The sequence below is a fragment of the Falco rusticolus genome, chromosome 2 (assembly GCF_015220075.1).
Source record: "Falco rusticolus isolate bFalRus1 chromosome 2, bFalRus1.pri, whole genome shotgun sequence".
Lineage (NCBI taxonomy): Eukaryota > Metazoa > Chordata > Aves > Falconiformes > Falconidae > Falco > Falco rusticolus.
In genome coordinates, this window is record NC_051188.1 from 108,935,183 (window position 1) to 108,951,299 (window position 16,117).

A 16,117-nucleotide genomic window follows, 5' to 3' on the forward strand; every position below is an offset into this window, starting at 1 on the left:
CGTTGCAGCTCCTATCCAGTTCTCAATGTTTTATTCCCTGAAGGGAGGGGCAGGGATGATGTGCAATGCCAGCTATCGTGCCAGTGTCTCATATTGTTGTGCAGAGGAAAGATGGAAAGTCTTTTTGTACCTGTGCTCCTTGCCAAGACATCTTATGATCCAATCAGAGATTGACAACCCTTCTAGCCGTGTGAACTTCTTACATCATATGACTGAGGGCCATTTAACACCCCCGCACACACTGCAGAGACTAAAGGGGTGATCGCTGAGAGGAGTTAACTGAAGCACAGCAACTGAAGAAGTTGCACTTGAGCAATTCATAAGCTGCATGCAACTCAAGAGTTGCAAGTTGGCCATCCTGATCTAACTCAGTGCCAGCATCTAAAGCAAGACATAAAATAACCAGTATAAATCTGCACATATACTGCATACAATATCTGATAACAGATAAGGAAGCAAACACTGAAAATACCACTTTGAAACTTGCTTTTTCTCCATAAAACCCGTGGCAGATTCATTCCAACCTTATATAATTTCGATGAGGAATTCTGGCAAGGTGTTAATGTATCCACATTTTATGGTCAGCTTACTTATTTTTAAATTAGGTACAGAAAATTACTTTTCTCAAAAGCTAAAGGTCCTGTTTTAATGAAAAGGATACTCTCCCCTGTAAAGAGAGAAGTTCTGGTGGTTTAGTGGCAGGTGAAAAAAAAGCAGTAGCTTTCCCGGCAACTAGAGGGGACATATATGTACGTATATATCTCAAAACATAGCACTGCTTGGAAATGGAATATGGTGTGTAATAGTGTTATACTGTTGGAAAAGCCAGCTCACCTTTTGTCAATGCTCCTCTTATTCTTTTCCAAGCAATTCTCAGGTACAGTTGAGGAACTAGGTCCTTCCAGAGCCGTTATTCGTAGGCAACTTGCATGCAGCCAACCTTGGTGTTAGGGATAAGGCATTTTACAAACACAGACTTGGATCATGCTCTGGAAATTGGTCTCCATGTCCAGAAACCCTCCTGTTCACACTCAGTTTAGTAGCACAGATATAAGTATACAGTTCTTCCAAGGATGAGAAAGCTGTTGGATACATTGGTTTATTTTCATTAAACTTAGCTTACTCTTTTTTTTCTAAGGTTCACATACCTTTTGAGCAAATCAGGTGCTTTTCTCTATCTGTGATGTAGTCTTGAATCTGTTTTTTCTTTTCATTTTTTATGCATCTGTCGGCTTTTTCAAATATATCTCAATTGGGACAAGGACTTGCACAAATGCTACGAAAAAAAAGAATCAACTTTCTAAAGTAGATTTCACTGATTCCATGACAGTGATGGAATTATTCTCAAAACTGAAATCTGTAGTTTTGAGACATATCAATAATCTTTTCCAGTGGTTCTTTATTCTAGAAGACATAGCACACATTCCAAATCCTGAAACAGAAATGACAAACTCACCTTCTGCTGTGAATGACACGGAAACATCAAATACAACAGTGTATAGGTACCTGGAAAACCAAAACATAAAAAGTGTTTTGTGGAGAGTTCTCAATCAAGCATTCCTAAAGAGAATAAATTTACTGATCCATACCATCTCTATTACTTCTCATCCCAGATCAAATGGCCCAACAGAATTCTTTGTACAGATACTTAAAAAGACATTGCAGATAAAATGATTTCGAACCCAGCAAAACTGCCTTGCAGATTTTCTATTTTCGTACAGATCTGCACTACATTCTGCCTCTCAGAAAACTCCAGCAGAGTTCCTTCTATAACTTCAGTTATCTATCACATCTGATCTGCTTAGAACAGATTTAGCAAAGCAGTGGAAGCAGAGCAGCAAAAGGTTTAAAAGCGTTCCCTGGGAAATATACTCTACAGGGCATCGGCATGAAATTACAGGGGAGGAAGGAACTGGGAGAGAAACGTATTTCTAGGAAGGTGTTGCATCTGTGACATGCCTGGCTGAGGCATGGGAGGGAACAACAAAGAGCCACACTGGCCAGTTGTTACCCACGAAAGGCTCAAATAATTTAAGCGCTCCATTTTTGTGAGTATTGTAAAGTTTAAAAGTAGTGTGGTAGGGAAGTGGTAGAAGTGGCAGGGGAGAGACAGAATAGTGGGGTATGGTGGGGAACCTGGATCTGTAGTGCTGAGAAGAGCCTGGCTGGTAAAAGCAAAAACCCTTGTTAGGAGCTAGCGAACCTCTCCAAGCTTAGGAATGACAGGATATTGTGGTACATGTAGCCAGTTCTGCAAAGAGCTGCAAGAGAAGATAACATAAACCTAGAGCACCTATGTTGATGATTTTCCTTATAATTTCCTTTATTCCCCACTAAGTGTGAAAACATAACTAATACCAAATCCACCTCTGGAATAGGATTTGAAAGTTCCCAAAAAACATATTGCTTACTTCTATTACCTATCCTTCTTACTTTATAAAGGTAAATAAGTGATTTGAAACTAGGTGCCATGGTATCAAAATGAGTCCTAGGTTCCTCTCTGCTTTTACTTTTAGTGAAAGAAAATGCCACATTTAAATGAAATGAAGTCTGAAGCCCAGCCAGAAACCTTTTCCTCACTGTATTTTCATTTTATTTAAGAGAAAGGTCTTTCTAGGTATAGCATTCCAGGTACGGCCAGGAACAGAAGGAAGAAAACATATAATCGCCTCTACACTTAGAAACAAGTGACAGATGTCATTGTTCTAGAAAAACTAGGATACTGTATGGACCTGGGGTGAACAGCAATGGTAGTCTATTAATATATGCACCTTGTAAATCAGCAGAGAACTTGTAATGTTTCCACATTTTTAAAAATTGCTATGTCTAATTTAAGAGCAATGAGGAAATATGAAACAAAATATGATGTTTGGAATTTATGGTAAGGATTTAAAACCACAATTTACCTGGAACCCTAAATGCACAGATTCACTTTAAAGCATTGGTCAGTTCCCCAGTTTTAGCTAGGAGATACAGCCCTCTGACTTAGTTCTACATTTCAAATATATGAGCAAGCAGAGAAGTATTTTGGGTCCATATGTGTGGAGACCAGTTGCTGTTCAAAGCAATCGCTTTCTTCTCTTTTTCTAACACTTACTTTCCAAGTAAAGCTAAAAAGTCTATATCAAGTCACCTCACACCAGCTATTAACACAAATTTCTTGCTTTTTTATGGTTATTTGTGTTGGAAACAATTGCCAAGGTGTCCAGACTGCTGGATCACAGGGAAGTTGAGATTTAACCTTGGCAGAAGGCTCTGTGATTGACATTTCCATTGCCAGAGTTGGCCCAAGTCATTTCAAGAGCCAACTAGATTTCATTTTGCCTTATCTGTGGGTTATCATTCTTACAAGAATCATCTCATTCTGGCAGGATCTTGATTTAAAGCTTTAAAAGTCAGCTGGGCTCAAACTGATTTTGCAAGGTCACAGACACTGCAGGTTCACTCCGTAACACGGAATTAGAAGATTGAGTGCCAGTCCTTTCAAGGTCTTAGCAACACTTAGATGTGTCTCACAGTCTCATTCTCAATTAAGGCAATTTTTAAGGCTGTCAGCAGCTCACAATTTTATCTCATTGTTCTCACCTCAATATTTTTAACAGGTTCACAATCCTGACAAAAGTTTGCTTCCCTTCCATTTGCAAGCTACTTGGAGAACCTTCCTTTGTGTCATATTTAGATAAGTGCATACTCCAAATTCTCGCCCAATCAAATAGAATTTCCCTTTCCAGAAAATGTCTGCTGCCATAATCCACTATCTCACCCATGCGGGTGCATAAGATGGAATGCCCGTTTGCAGTACGCTTGCATACAAATGATCAGCCATGTAAAATTGTTACCATGTTTTGATTTAATTGCCAATTGTTTTATTAATTAACAACAATTAGTTATTGTCAAATATATTGCTGCTTTTTACACTATACCATTCCCCGGGGAAACAAAATAAGCACTGAACTGCTGGTAATTGCGGGACATAGTTTTAATGGGTTTACTATGAAAACACTATGAGTTAATATGCAGATTTTACCATTCAATATACCCCTTTGGCTAGTCAAGTTTTTATTAATTTCATTGCAAGAGGGTAGCACATACAAAATCCTAGGCAAGTAGTCATCATACATGTGTGAACTGACTCTGAGATGCAATTCAGAATTGATGCAGACTGCACGCATATGAGCAATAAATATGATTATGGGATCCTGGAGCTCACTTCTTCCAGGTTAGTCTGTCTGAGTCAGATCAATTGTATGGAGCAGTATGTCTAATCAGTCCTGGACATGTGAAATACTCTTAATATGTCATATGTTACATGAGCATCCTCTTCTGTGTTAGAAATCTGAGACAGAAATCAGAGAGTCTTTTACTTAAGAGAAATTTTTTTGTTTCATTTTTCATTTTTAGTATCAGACAGCAACTTTTAGTTAGATGCCTCATGCCAACATGCAGCTTTGCATACGTGAGGTATGTTATGGGAAGGAATGCCATTTACAGAGGGGAAAACCCCCAGTCCTATCAAATGCTAACTTTTGAGGTAGCAGCTACCAGTTTGGGTTTTTTTAATGTATCAGTTTATTTTTGCCATTGTTAACTTTTACTGCTAGGTGTCTCCTCCTTTACTTGTCCCACTAATTGCTATGTGCAAGATGCTTCTCAGGACCAAAAGAAAAGAAACTGCAAGGAAATGTTTTATGAACATTGTTGGAGAATGTTGAAGGAACAAGACAAAGCTATATAATCCAAATTACCAAAAAGATGCTTTTTAACCAAAGGACCCAACAAGCTACATAAAGTTTTATTTTAATAAAGATTGTAAAACAGCACAATAATTACAACTACTTACTGTTTGCATTACAGCAATATCAAGAACAGAAAGTTACAAATCCTTCCTCACAGAGCTTTGGTACCAATCCAGCCATACACTTTAAATCCACAACTTCAGGTAATCTTAATGAACTCAAAATGCAACTCACACGCTTCAGGTTAAATAATGTGTTTAGCAACTTTCCTGGCTCAGGAGTTAAAAACCTACACATCTCTTTTTGAAGTTTAGCAATGGTCAGCTATGAGATGCTTCATCTAATAAGAATAAAAAAAGGAAGTTTCATTTATATTTTTCCTTCAGTCTTTTCCAGTAAGACTAATTTCCATTTAGTTACAAAATTGTTTCCTCCTAAAAAACGCCCCACAAACATATATGTCAGGGACTTCTACTGAATCATAAATATAGCTATCCAGAAAATAGCCACCCAGGAATAGTCCTGTTATTTATTATACACCATAAAGAACATCTTCTTCCCATCACTTTGAATTATCTTTGACGTTGTGCTCTGTACCTTCAGCAGGGCACTAGTCTTTGTTTGAAAAGGTCACTGAAACTGAACATGGTGAATGAGCTGAAGTCTGGCCAGTAGCTTGTGTGGCAAACAATAGCATTTCAATCCGTTTCCCCATGGAGATGCCTCTATAGCTTGCTTGTCTTTTCCAGCTCCACTACATGCAGTCAGGGATTCAAGGACTGTTAAACAATAACGCCCTTTTTTGTCACTTGTGTCTTAAATTTCCTATAGCTATTATTATTTGTCATGCATTTCCTTTTACACATGCAAGCGTGTACTTTAGTCTACTTATGGCAGCTTCAGAAACTGAGGGGAAGAGGGGATATAAAGGCCATATTCACCATTATGAAGATTGCTGAAGACAAAAATGTTACAAACTTCTTGAATGCTAATAAAAAAATAGTAATTTTTGGTGTCCTAAGTAAGTCAGATGACATTTTTATGTGTTTCAACCAGTAACAGTTTCTGATCCTATTGCAAACCATTCCCTAAAATTTGCTTTGTTTACAGATCTGCTACCAGTAGTATGCTAGAATGACAAGTATTATGAATTAGTCACATGGAAGAAGAGGTAGCCCATACTAACAAAACCTGAAGATGCTACTAGGTGGGGTTCAAGCTAGAGACACTACATGGACTACAACTGATTATTATAAGCATTTTCACATATCTCAAGACATATTCTCCACTTGCTTTTTCACCAGGTTCAAAAATCCTTTTAGTTTAGTGTGTGTCAGTCAATAATTCATACTCATGACTAAAACACAACTACTTAAGGATTTTAGTAAGAGACTCGACTGATACTCGATGTAATTTGACAGGGTGAGGTACAGTGTCTAACTGGGTCATGAAGCCTCTGTAGGGCAGCTATTTATCATCATTAAAGGATTTTTGTATCCTTAGTGAGCCACATACTGTAGCAAGTAGGAGCGTGTGTGCAAGCACCTGGAGAAAGCTCAGGACATGGAACTAGCAAAGCAAGCAGAACGACAAGCTCCACGGGTAAGCTACTGCTCATTGTAGTTGCCAGTGGCAAAGCCAGGCTCCAACACGAATGAATCACTCCTGCAAGTGACATCACTGGCTGACTCATCATCCTGTATTTCCAGAATTACCTCAATATTTTGTTTGTGTTTTCCTGAAACATGTTCCTTCCTCAGGCGCAATTGTTGCATGCAAAAGAGCCACAATTCAAATGAAAGGGAACACAATATCTGTTGCACTGAATAAAAGGTAATATATTTATATGAATAACAAATAAGATGGTAATAGTCTGTAAGTCTCATTTTCTAGTCACTGTAGTCAATATTTAGAGATGAATCTGACTTCTAACTGAAAGAGTAATCCTGCACCAGTCACCGATCTCCGACATTACTATGACGGGGGTATCAGTTCTCGACCAAGAAGACTCTGCACCTGTTGAACGCCCATACACTCAGTACTTTACAACCCTGTGAGAAGGCAAAAGTCTTCTAAAACCTCAGCACTGCTCTGCTGTTTGATGCACAGAGAAATCCCCTTCCCCAAGTCCACTGTAAACCACATCATCACACTTTTAGGAAATTTACAGAAGGGGAGGAAAGAAAAGAACTGAAAAAAGGAAATACATCATAAAGCTGATTACAAGCAAAATTTGTCTCAAAATCTGAATTATTTTGACATACTTGTTTGGACACTTCCACTTGGCTGGTCTTAATCTAGAACTGCAGTCCTTCAGTAGCAACCTTTTGCCTGATATTTTCTGGAAACTATTTGAGCAATTTGAAAGCCATGAAATCATCGCACAAGAAAGTCGCACTACCTTGGATGAAAAATAATTGACCTGAAAGCTTCAGTCCCGCTCTCAAAAGTGATGTGTAATATGTCAAAACCAGAAGCGATGTGTTGCATCAGCATCTAATGCGAGGAGCCAAGCTGTGGCCATGCAGAGCCCCACAGGAGGGGCAGCTCCCCCTGTCCCTGCTGCAGCCAGAGCAGAGGAAGGGGCAAGCCCAAACCATACACTGAGAAGCATCACCTCAATGAAACTGTAGGAACAGGCTCAGTCTTCAGAGGAAGAGGATAAGGGTATCTTTGCCACCATCACCAAGATAACTCCTTCATGAAATTAATCACTGTCAAGGGTGAAAATGGTATACATTAAAAAATAAAATTCTGTCAGTTCTTTTTGTATTGAATGCAGACAATACCACATAATAAAAACTGGGGGGAAATGACAATTGAATTAAGAAATACCCAACTCTCATAAATTTATGTTACTTGTCTCTAAGGAAATTAAGTACCACGGCATGCTCCATCAATGACCCTACACATTTTCGCAAATATTTTTCTATAACTGATGACACAGACCTATCTCAGACTAACGACATTATGTTTGCAAGTTTGTAGTGCTCTCATCAAGGAACCTGGAAAGTAAATTCCCAAAGATTTCATCTGTTTCTATCTTCAGTTTCTTGAACTCACATAGCTATTAATTATTTGCATTCTAGTATTTCTTTTTTCTCAAGATACTAGAAATTTTCCTTTATGATCAGGTCTACGTCATGAGGAACATGGCACTGAATCATTTAAGAACATAAACTTGTTTTCAACTTCAAGTAATTGTGTGGTCTTTTTGAAAATGCTGGACACATTTATAATTTTAAATGTGAGGTGTGTTTTACAAGCCGAGGTTCAATTTGTTTCTCTTGGACTATACAAGTAAGCCAGTGGTAGAAGCAGGGAAGGAAGGAAGGAAGGAAGGAAGGAAGGAAGGACAGAAGGGAAGGAGAACAGAAGGAAGCCTGCTTGCAGCCTAGGCATACAGGTTGGGTTCTGTATGACACGATCGTGCATGTGGTCTCTCACCGAGTGAGTGTAACCAGGTCCTTGCCGCCTCAGATAGCCCACCCAAACTATTTCACAAGTTCCTGGTTCCTACAGAAACCCTAGATGTCCTCCTGCCATTCCATTTATTCCGTGTAGTAGATAGTGTACAACTGCTATTCCCCTTAGGTGGAAACCTGCACCATGGCTGGCTTCACTGGGGCTGTGAAAGCTATCTGCCGGTGTGGAAAGGTTTGTAAAACTGGGGAATTAATTTCCTTCCTGTTCTCTTGCTTTGCTGAGCTATTTTGCTATCTCCCCCTGTCTATAATCAGATTTTGGCAATTCAACAAGAATGGGAACGGCGAGGCAGGGAAATGTCAATCAAAAAGACACTTAATTTCACCACTGCTACCAATTCGCTGTGCACCAACCCTAGCTCATCTCTGCCTCTGCTTCCTTGTCTGTAAAATGGAGCAAAGCTTATTCCCCTGCATCTGTTACCAGCTAGTGCAGAGCTCTGAACACGTTAAATGTAACATTAAGTGTTGATAATTGGTTTAATTAGGAAGTATAATCCTTGCCCTGAGCAGCTTGCCATCCCTCATCTCTTCGCAAAATCTGTTATTTTATTAAACTTTTTTGGTTCCCCAATCTACCTTTTAAGTAGATCACATTCCCGTTTTGTTCTTCGTTTACTGTAAATACAGCAGCAGAATCCTTTGTTAGATGAAGTACCCTTTACAATTCGACATTCAGTACTGCTAATTATGTTCTTGACTTGCTTATGCTTATTTTTTGAGATTTCCCAATCCACCCTCACTACTTTTTGTATATATTTTTAAAGAAGCCTTCTGTTTATAATTATTTTTACATTGCCACTTAAACAAACTTGCATCTGTTGCCTTTTTTCCCTCTAGACTGAACCAGGATGGATTTTAATTGCATCACCAACTGTTTCTAAAACACTTCCTAGAGTCTCCATGAGATTCCCTCTGCATAATAAAATCTAGACCGATAAAATAATAACCAAAACCTGTTAGGGCATTTCATATTTTCTCAAAGTCAGCTTTCCTGTGGTCCAGAATGTTTACTTTGCTTCCACAAGCCCCCAAGAATATTTTGAACTAATGATATTGTAATGTCCTGGGTGTTTCTTTGCTTCAGTACTATTAATCATACTTGGTATATTTTCTAGGACTTGGTCCAAAATACCCTCTAACCATCTGAATGCTTCAATAAGCTGTGGAAGAAAGCAATCCTGAAATACCTCTCAAAATGTGTTCCTCCTCTTCATTTTTATATTGAGTGCCATCCAAATCAACATCTGAGTAATTAAAACTCTGCCAGGATCAAATATCCTGCCTTGTTATAGGATTCTCCAATGTATAAAAACATTTGCTGATTCTGTGTTATTTTATTTTAACTACCCTAGAGATGTAAACTCTCTGTAGCATCCTAGAATCAACTTACCATTTTATGGCTCTAATTTCTATACAGATTTCTGTGTCAGCCATAATATTTCTTTTCACAAATCAACGTTCTGCCTAACCAGTTCACTTACCTTCTGCTTTAATTTACTTAACCCTTTGGAAGATTCTGTATTCTTCATATTATAAGGTATTTCTTTGTAAAATTATTTAAAAACGTGTCCTACTTGTCAAATTATAAATATATAAAAAGTATACAAAATCCAAAAGCATAATATAAGTGCACAGAAAAATATTGGCAAGATGCACATGCACAACAGAAAAGAATATGAATAAGTGCTTCAGAATTTAATGTGATAGTCATGCTAAAGCCTGCCTAACTTCCTCAGTCAAGTTACAGGGTTTGTAGTCACAGGCTCATGATTCTCTCTTGCTGTCAGTAAAAATGCTGTTGCTAGAGATGGATATCTGTTTACCTTTTCAAGTGGAAAACGAGTCTTGATAGATCAGGCAGACAGAGAAACAGAGATCAGAAAACAGTTTGATTACATTTGAGATCCCAGAGTGATTGTAAAATGGGGGTGCAGCTCTCAGGGTGCAATGCACCAGTGAGGGAGCTGAGGTATGGAGAGAGGGATACCAGAGGTGAGAAAAATATCCCAGTCACTGAAGTAAGGCATTAACTGAGAGCTGTCTCAGGCAGTGGAAGAGTGCAAAGACAGCTGGAATTGCAGGGAAGTTACCTGGATAGGTAGGATGAAAAGCCTGCACAAAATCAAGGGTCTTTGTGCAGGATTCAACACAGAATAAGGTACATTTTAGATGTTAATAAAAATGTTTGGAATTATGTATCCTGTGATCCCTGAGCATATCCATGATTTTTCCCCAAACTAAAGCTTTTTCTTTTTTTTTTTACTTCGCCTACCATCAGCCAAACATAAAATTTTATACTCCTTTTCATTTTTACAGGTACAATCCTCCACGTGAATTTTTAAAATATTTCCAGTTGCATGTTTCCCATGTGATACTCATTTCAGGAATCACAACAAACTGCACCAGGTTCGTCCTTCTAATTCCTCTCAACTCACTAATCAAGCTTCTCATTACCTTCACTAGCATTTGGCCTGTGCTGAATAATCATTTTCCAATTAGCCTTACGCTTCTAACCTAAATGGTTATCTAAACGCAAGTCAGTTATTGCATCCATCTCAATTCATGACATAATCCCCTTATTTCCTTCCTTTGCTGCATGCATCTCCTGCCTCCAAGTCACCTGCAAATGGCTACAAAAACTTTAGGCACTTGGACAGTGAAGTTTTTTATATCATTTTTCTAGCTGGTGTCTTCTAAGAATCAAGCATTAGCGACAGATTTGGAAATAAAGCTTCAAGTGAGTTCTGAATTTCAGGGAACTATCAGATCATTCACATTAGGATCCAGATGTCCCAAACTGGTGGTATCACCTTAAATTTGAAAGCTTTAAAATTCCCACATGTTCTATGGGAAAAGAACAGCTTAGAAATACACTGGGAGAATTTCAGCCTTGAGAACACCCGACCCGGGAAATCCCAGGCAGGGTTACCACTGCATTCCTCTGTAATGACTTATGTTGGAGTACAGAAAACCTAGGGGAAGGTTTAACGTTGTGGCCCTTGAGGAGCCAGCTCTTGCCCAAAGCACATTCTCCTGATCCCAGTGTCCAGTTACACAGGGCACAACTAAGACTTATAGCTGCCCTCAACTACGAAGATGCTAGCTCAGCACTGTTACAAACACAGCAGACACAGAAATGTGTCCACTTGCTTCTTTGAACCCAAACTTCTTCACAATGATCCACCAAAACCAATTTGGTGTCTTTACATTGACCTCAGCTGTTCTCTCAGTGGCACACAGGTGCACAGCAGTGCCTGGAGAAGAGCACCAGAGGGTAGATGGATGGGCAGCCTTTTCTTTTCTGTTCCACAGCCTGATCATCCATGTTCTACCACTGCTCCTCCATCACACATTTTCACTTTATTTTGTTTTTACCAACCAGAATTCTAATAGTAATCTCCAATATACTCAAAAAACCCTGATAAATATTTTATATTTTAAATACAAACATCTTCCATGGAGTTTAAATCACTTCTCCCTTCTTCCACAAAAAAAAAGAAGGGGGAAAAAAAAGCAGACTGGGAAAAACAAGCAAACAAACAAACAAACAAACCAACCAACCAACCAACAAAAACCAACACACACCCCCCCCCAAAATGACAAAAAATAATGAAAGACTGAACTTTGCCTTTAATCTATCCTAGTTAAACCAAATAACTTGCCAGGTGCTGAGAAAAATGCTAGGTGGTAAGGGAGAGTCATCAGGACGCCTTTGTTTTAGCATTGGCCTTTGTTCACATGATGATCATAGTGAAGACGTGACCATGGAGCACTCAGTCTGCAGATGCCCTGAAAACTGCATTAGTTGTCCACATTGTTCTTTTACCTACACTGGCAAATTATCCACATTAAGTAGATGAATGCTTATAATACCAAAATGTTATTGTCCTTGAAACACTCAGTTTCTTAGTGATTTCAATTCATTGTATACACTGGGGTTAAGGATGCAGAGAAGGAGGTGTTCCTCTGGTTTTATGTTCATTAAAACAATTGTGTGTTCATTTTGATATTAATATTCAGGCTACCTGACATTTTGGAACAATTATATATTACTGTTTTTAAATACAAGCATTTTTTCTGAAAAAGGATTTTAAAAAATAGGAGTTTTTCTTGTAGTTTTCTGAAGGCTTTCTGAACTTTATTTTAAACAATCATTATTCCCCCCCCCTTTTTTTTTTTCTCCCACAAATTTTTGTTTCCCTCAGTGAAAAAAGTAAATATGGAGATCAAAAGAACAGGGATGAAAAATAAAAGAAAAAGAAGAATCACCTCTGATTAAAGATGCATTTTTTTAAATTATTTTTCCTAAATAAATTCCTTTCCGCTTCCTGGAATATTTAACATTGATAACAGCTTTTACATTGGCTTTTTTATAACTGAACAGGAAAAAAAAAATCCTTTTTTTAGCATTTTGACTGGTTTTTTTTCCTGCAAAATATAGATACTGGCAGAAATATTTCACACATTATGCCCCCTATGATTGTTATAGCTGTATTGTTGCAAAGGATGGAAGGTGCTTCTCTACCTTTGATGAAAGAAAAGGAAGGAGTGAAAGAGGAAGAAAGACATCTGGATTACCTTTACGTTATGCATTATTATCGTTTGAAAGCCTTGTTATTTCAGTTAAGCTTATTTTAGTTAATTCTCAATTTTCCCAGAACAGGACAACACAGTCCAGAGAGGTGGCACAGAGACAGGAGGTCCCTATTCATTTTCAGCACTCTTAGTGATAAGGCTTAGCAAAAGTCTTTCTGAGATGAGTAATGGCAGATTTGACTCTGGGAGGTAATTATAGATTTTGACAAGAAGTTTGAGACTTTGGGGATGAAAGTGACTGTGAAGGTTTCACTGAGGAAACCAACCCCTGACAGGCACAACATGCTCATTACAGAAATTCTGAAAAAGCACAGAGATCTATAAAACAAGCTAGATACAGAAGAACATATTTTTATTAACCCCACTGCTGCTGATGGCAGATGCATCCTCCTTGTTGTTTGGGGACTAAAGTGATTTGTAATCTCAGCTACTGCTGCCTTTTTAAGATTCAGAAGTTCATTTGCTTGTGAACCGCCTCCCATCCTCCCTCTCTCACCCTTTTTCTTTTGAGAGTTAGGCGTGGGGAGTGTGTGTGTGGGGGAATATCAGAAAAAATAGTGCCATGAAAAATAAATTATGACTGATCAGAAATTTCTTCCCATAATGCAACTACTAGTTATATTTGCTGCAATCATTTTTTATTGTTTGGGTTTCAACGGTGGTAAGAATAAAGAAAATATCAAAGTGGCATATGCACTTCGTATTCTCAGAATACTTATTTTCAGTATTCTGAAGTGTAATGTCTGAGAACTGGAGCAACTTTCTAATTGAAAGGGCTTCCTCCAAGGAAAAGGTCCTTAAAACAGCAGGGCTTCTGGTAGGAGCTCCGAGTGTCTGCAAGTGCTTTAGGCTCTTAAAGCAGCATCTTCCAGCTGCATCAGACTACTGTAGGGATTGACCATCATGTTACTACAACTCAAAAATACACTGACCAGGCTTTTACTGCAGACTCTCTGACTGGCCAGAGCTTTTGGCGATGGAGGGGGAATAGTTTTCATCACACAGGGGAGAGCAGAGCCCTAATGTCAATTCAGAACAGAACTTTTCCCCAAATAAATATTTTCTTTCTTCCAGTGAATAAGAGCATTGAAATAGAATCTCCAGGAAGAAGGAAATAGAAGCTCTAGGAATGGGCCATGAAAAGACTTATTGTCAAATCTAAATGTATTTATGATCCATACACTCCTTTATACATCTTGCCACTACCAGATGCAGACCTCGTTTCAGCAGTACCTTCTGCCTCCATTGTGCCTTTTTGTCAACATAAAGCAGCTGTAAACCTGCCTGCTCTGGCCAATTAAGTTGTTTTGTATTTTTGGAGTGGCACAAAGGAAACCCACCCCTCCTTCTCAGTTTTAATAAAATCAGGATATATGGGGCACATAGGAATTGCAAAACTTGGAGTGGAACAAGAGTCACAGGCCAGATTCTTGAGCTGCAATAAAACAGTGGCAATCCAAGGGAGAGATGGCAAATTATGCTAGCTGGGAGTCTGCCTCTGAGATTCCACGAACACTGTTCTGTCAGAAAAGAAAATGACATTATTAGGCTGCCTTTCACCAACATTCCCCAAAACATATATCTTCTCAAACCATTTGTGGGAACCTATGAAAAAGGGGCATATGCCCAAGTTCATTTTTATGAGATCGTTTGTATTACTTCATATGAATTGTGAACAGATGCCTCAGTGCAGTAATGGCTTATCAAGACAGCCTGGGAACTGTCATGTACCAAGAGGATATGCCCCAGACCAGGGGGTCAGCTTGGGACCACTTCATTTCCCTTCAAAGCCTTGTTCTAAGGTTTTGAGTAAAAATCAAATGAGAAATTTGCCCTGGACTTTAGGCCAAGAATATATCTAACCTGAAAGGCATAATGAAAACCTTAATAAGCAGGAGAGGTGTGTAGCAGAGCTGCTCCCAGTGAGGCAACAGGGATTTTGCTTCTCTGGGCACAATTAAGTCATTGATACTATCCAAACTCACTTACTCCACTGCATTAAAAAAGTCTGTGATGTAGATTCCCTCACTGGATTTAGGCACCTAACAGAAGCCAGGATTCATTTAACCTAAATTCAGATATCTGCAATATAGAAATTTCCCCTTGAGCTAACCACCATAGCATCGCGCTGCTTTAGGATATAATTTATGATTGTCTAGAAGTGCCTATTTCACTGGTGTCCTCTACATTTCAGTTATATAAAACCTGGTTTGAGCCTCCTGGTCTACCACTGTGATCAGCAATGAGAGTGTGCAGGATGATCTGGGGAACAGTCCAGAGCATTTGTGATCTGAATTGTTCTTGTGTGGTTCCAGTCTCCCTCAGTGCCAATTGAAAAGGGAGCCAAACTGGTGGCTATCATCAAATAAATAGTTTAAGAGTGAGGCTCACCTCTTGCGCCTCACGTAAGATCCTCATTTATATGTCTGGAATTAGGTGGAAAGCATCTGGGCCTATAAATTTCTGTCCAATAGGGATTTGTGGACTTTACTTTCACTCACATATGTTAATTTAATCATCTTATTCTTTATAGAAAACACAAGAGGAATAAGAGCAGATGGAGTACCGTAGCACCTACATTTTTTTGTGACTTACCTATAACATTTAGTTTCACCTTCATTCCATAGTGAAAGAAGCAGCTGCTGGAAGTTCATCATCTCAGGAGCGGGCAGGTGAACATCAGGAAGAGGCACATCACAGTGTACAGAGTAGAGAAAATGATGTAAAACATGAAGCCTTGATGGTGAACTTAGTTAAAAACCTGCAAGGGAAAAATGTTTGACATTTTAGAGGAAGTTATTTCAGTCCATATCTGCAGTAGCTTTTCACAGTTGACCAATATATGCTTTGAAAGCAACTTCAAAGTTACATGCATGAGAATTGGCAGAAACCGACCTTTACATCTGTACATAAAATGTTCACATAAGAATGGCTTGTGATTTCATGCAGCCAGGACACAAAGTACCGTGGGATTCATGAGGCCAGTTGTAGCTAAGCAAGGATCAGATAAAGCGTGTCCCGTTTATTTCAGCAGGATTAGAGTACAGAGCTCCATTTTCAAATAATCTCTGTGGATATAAAATAAAAACTCAAAAAGACATCTGTCAAACAAAATTTTAGTAACATATGAATCAGAATAAGTTGTGGCCTATTGTTTGAATATTCCAATAGTAGAAAAGGAGGTTAAATTCAAATAAATTATTCATCAAGACTAGTTGCTCCTTTCTAGTATTGCTCTGTATAATTTATAACAAAAACAAAGGTGTGCCACAGAATAAAATGAGATTTTTAAAATAC

The 16,117-nt window shown here is 38.6% G+C and overlaps 1 long non-coding RNA gene across 1 annotated transcript; it reads right to left on the reverse strand.

Moving 5' to 3' along the window:
* Positions 1-710: 710 nt before the first annotated feature.
* Positions 711-15,576, reverse strand: LOC119143473. The gene is made up of 3 exons (XR_005102718.1): positions 15,416-15,576; positions 1,457-1,506; positions 711-1,276 (listed from the first exon to the last, which is right to left on the reverse strand). It is a non-coding gene; the product is annotated as an uncharacterized LOC119143473 (long non-coding RNA).
* Positions 15,577-16,117: the final 541 nt, after the last annotated feature.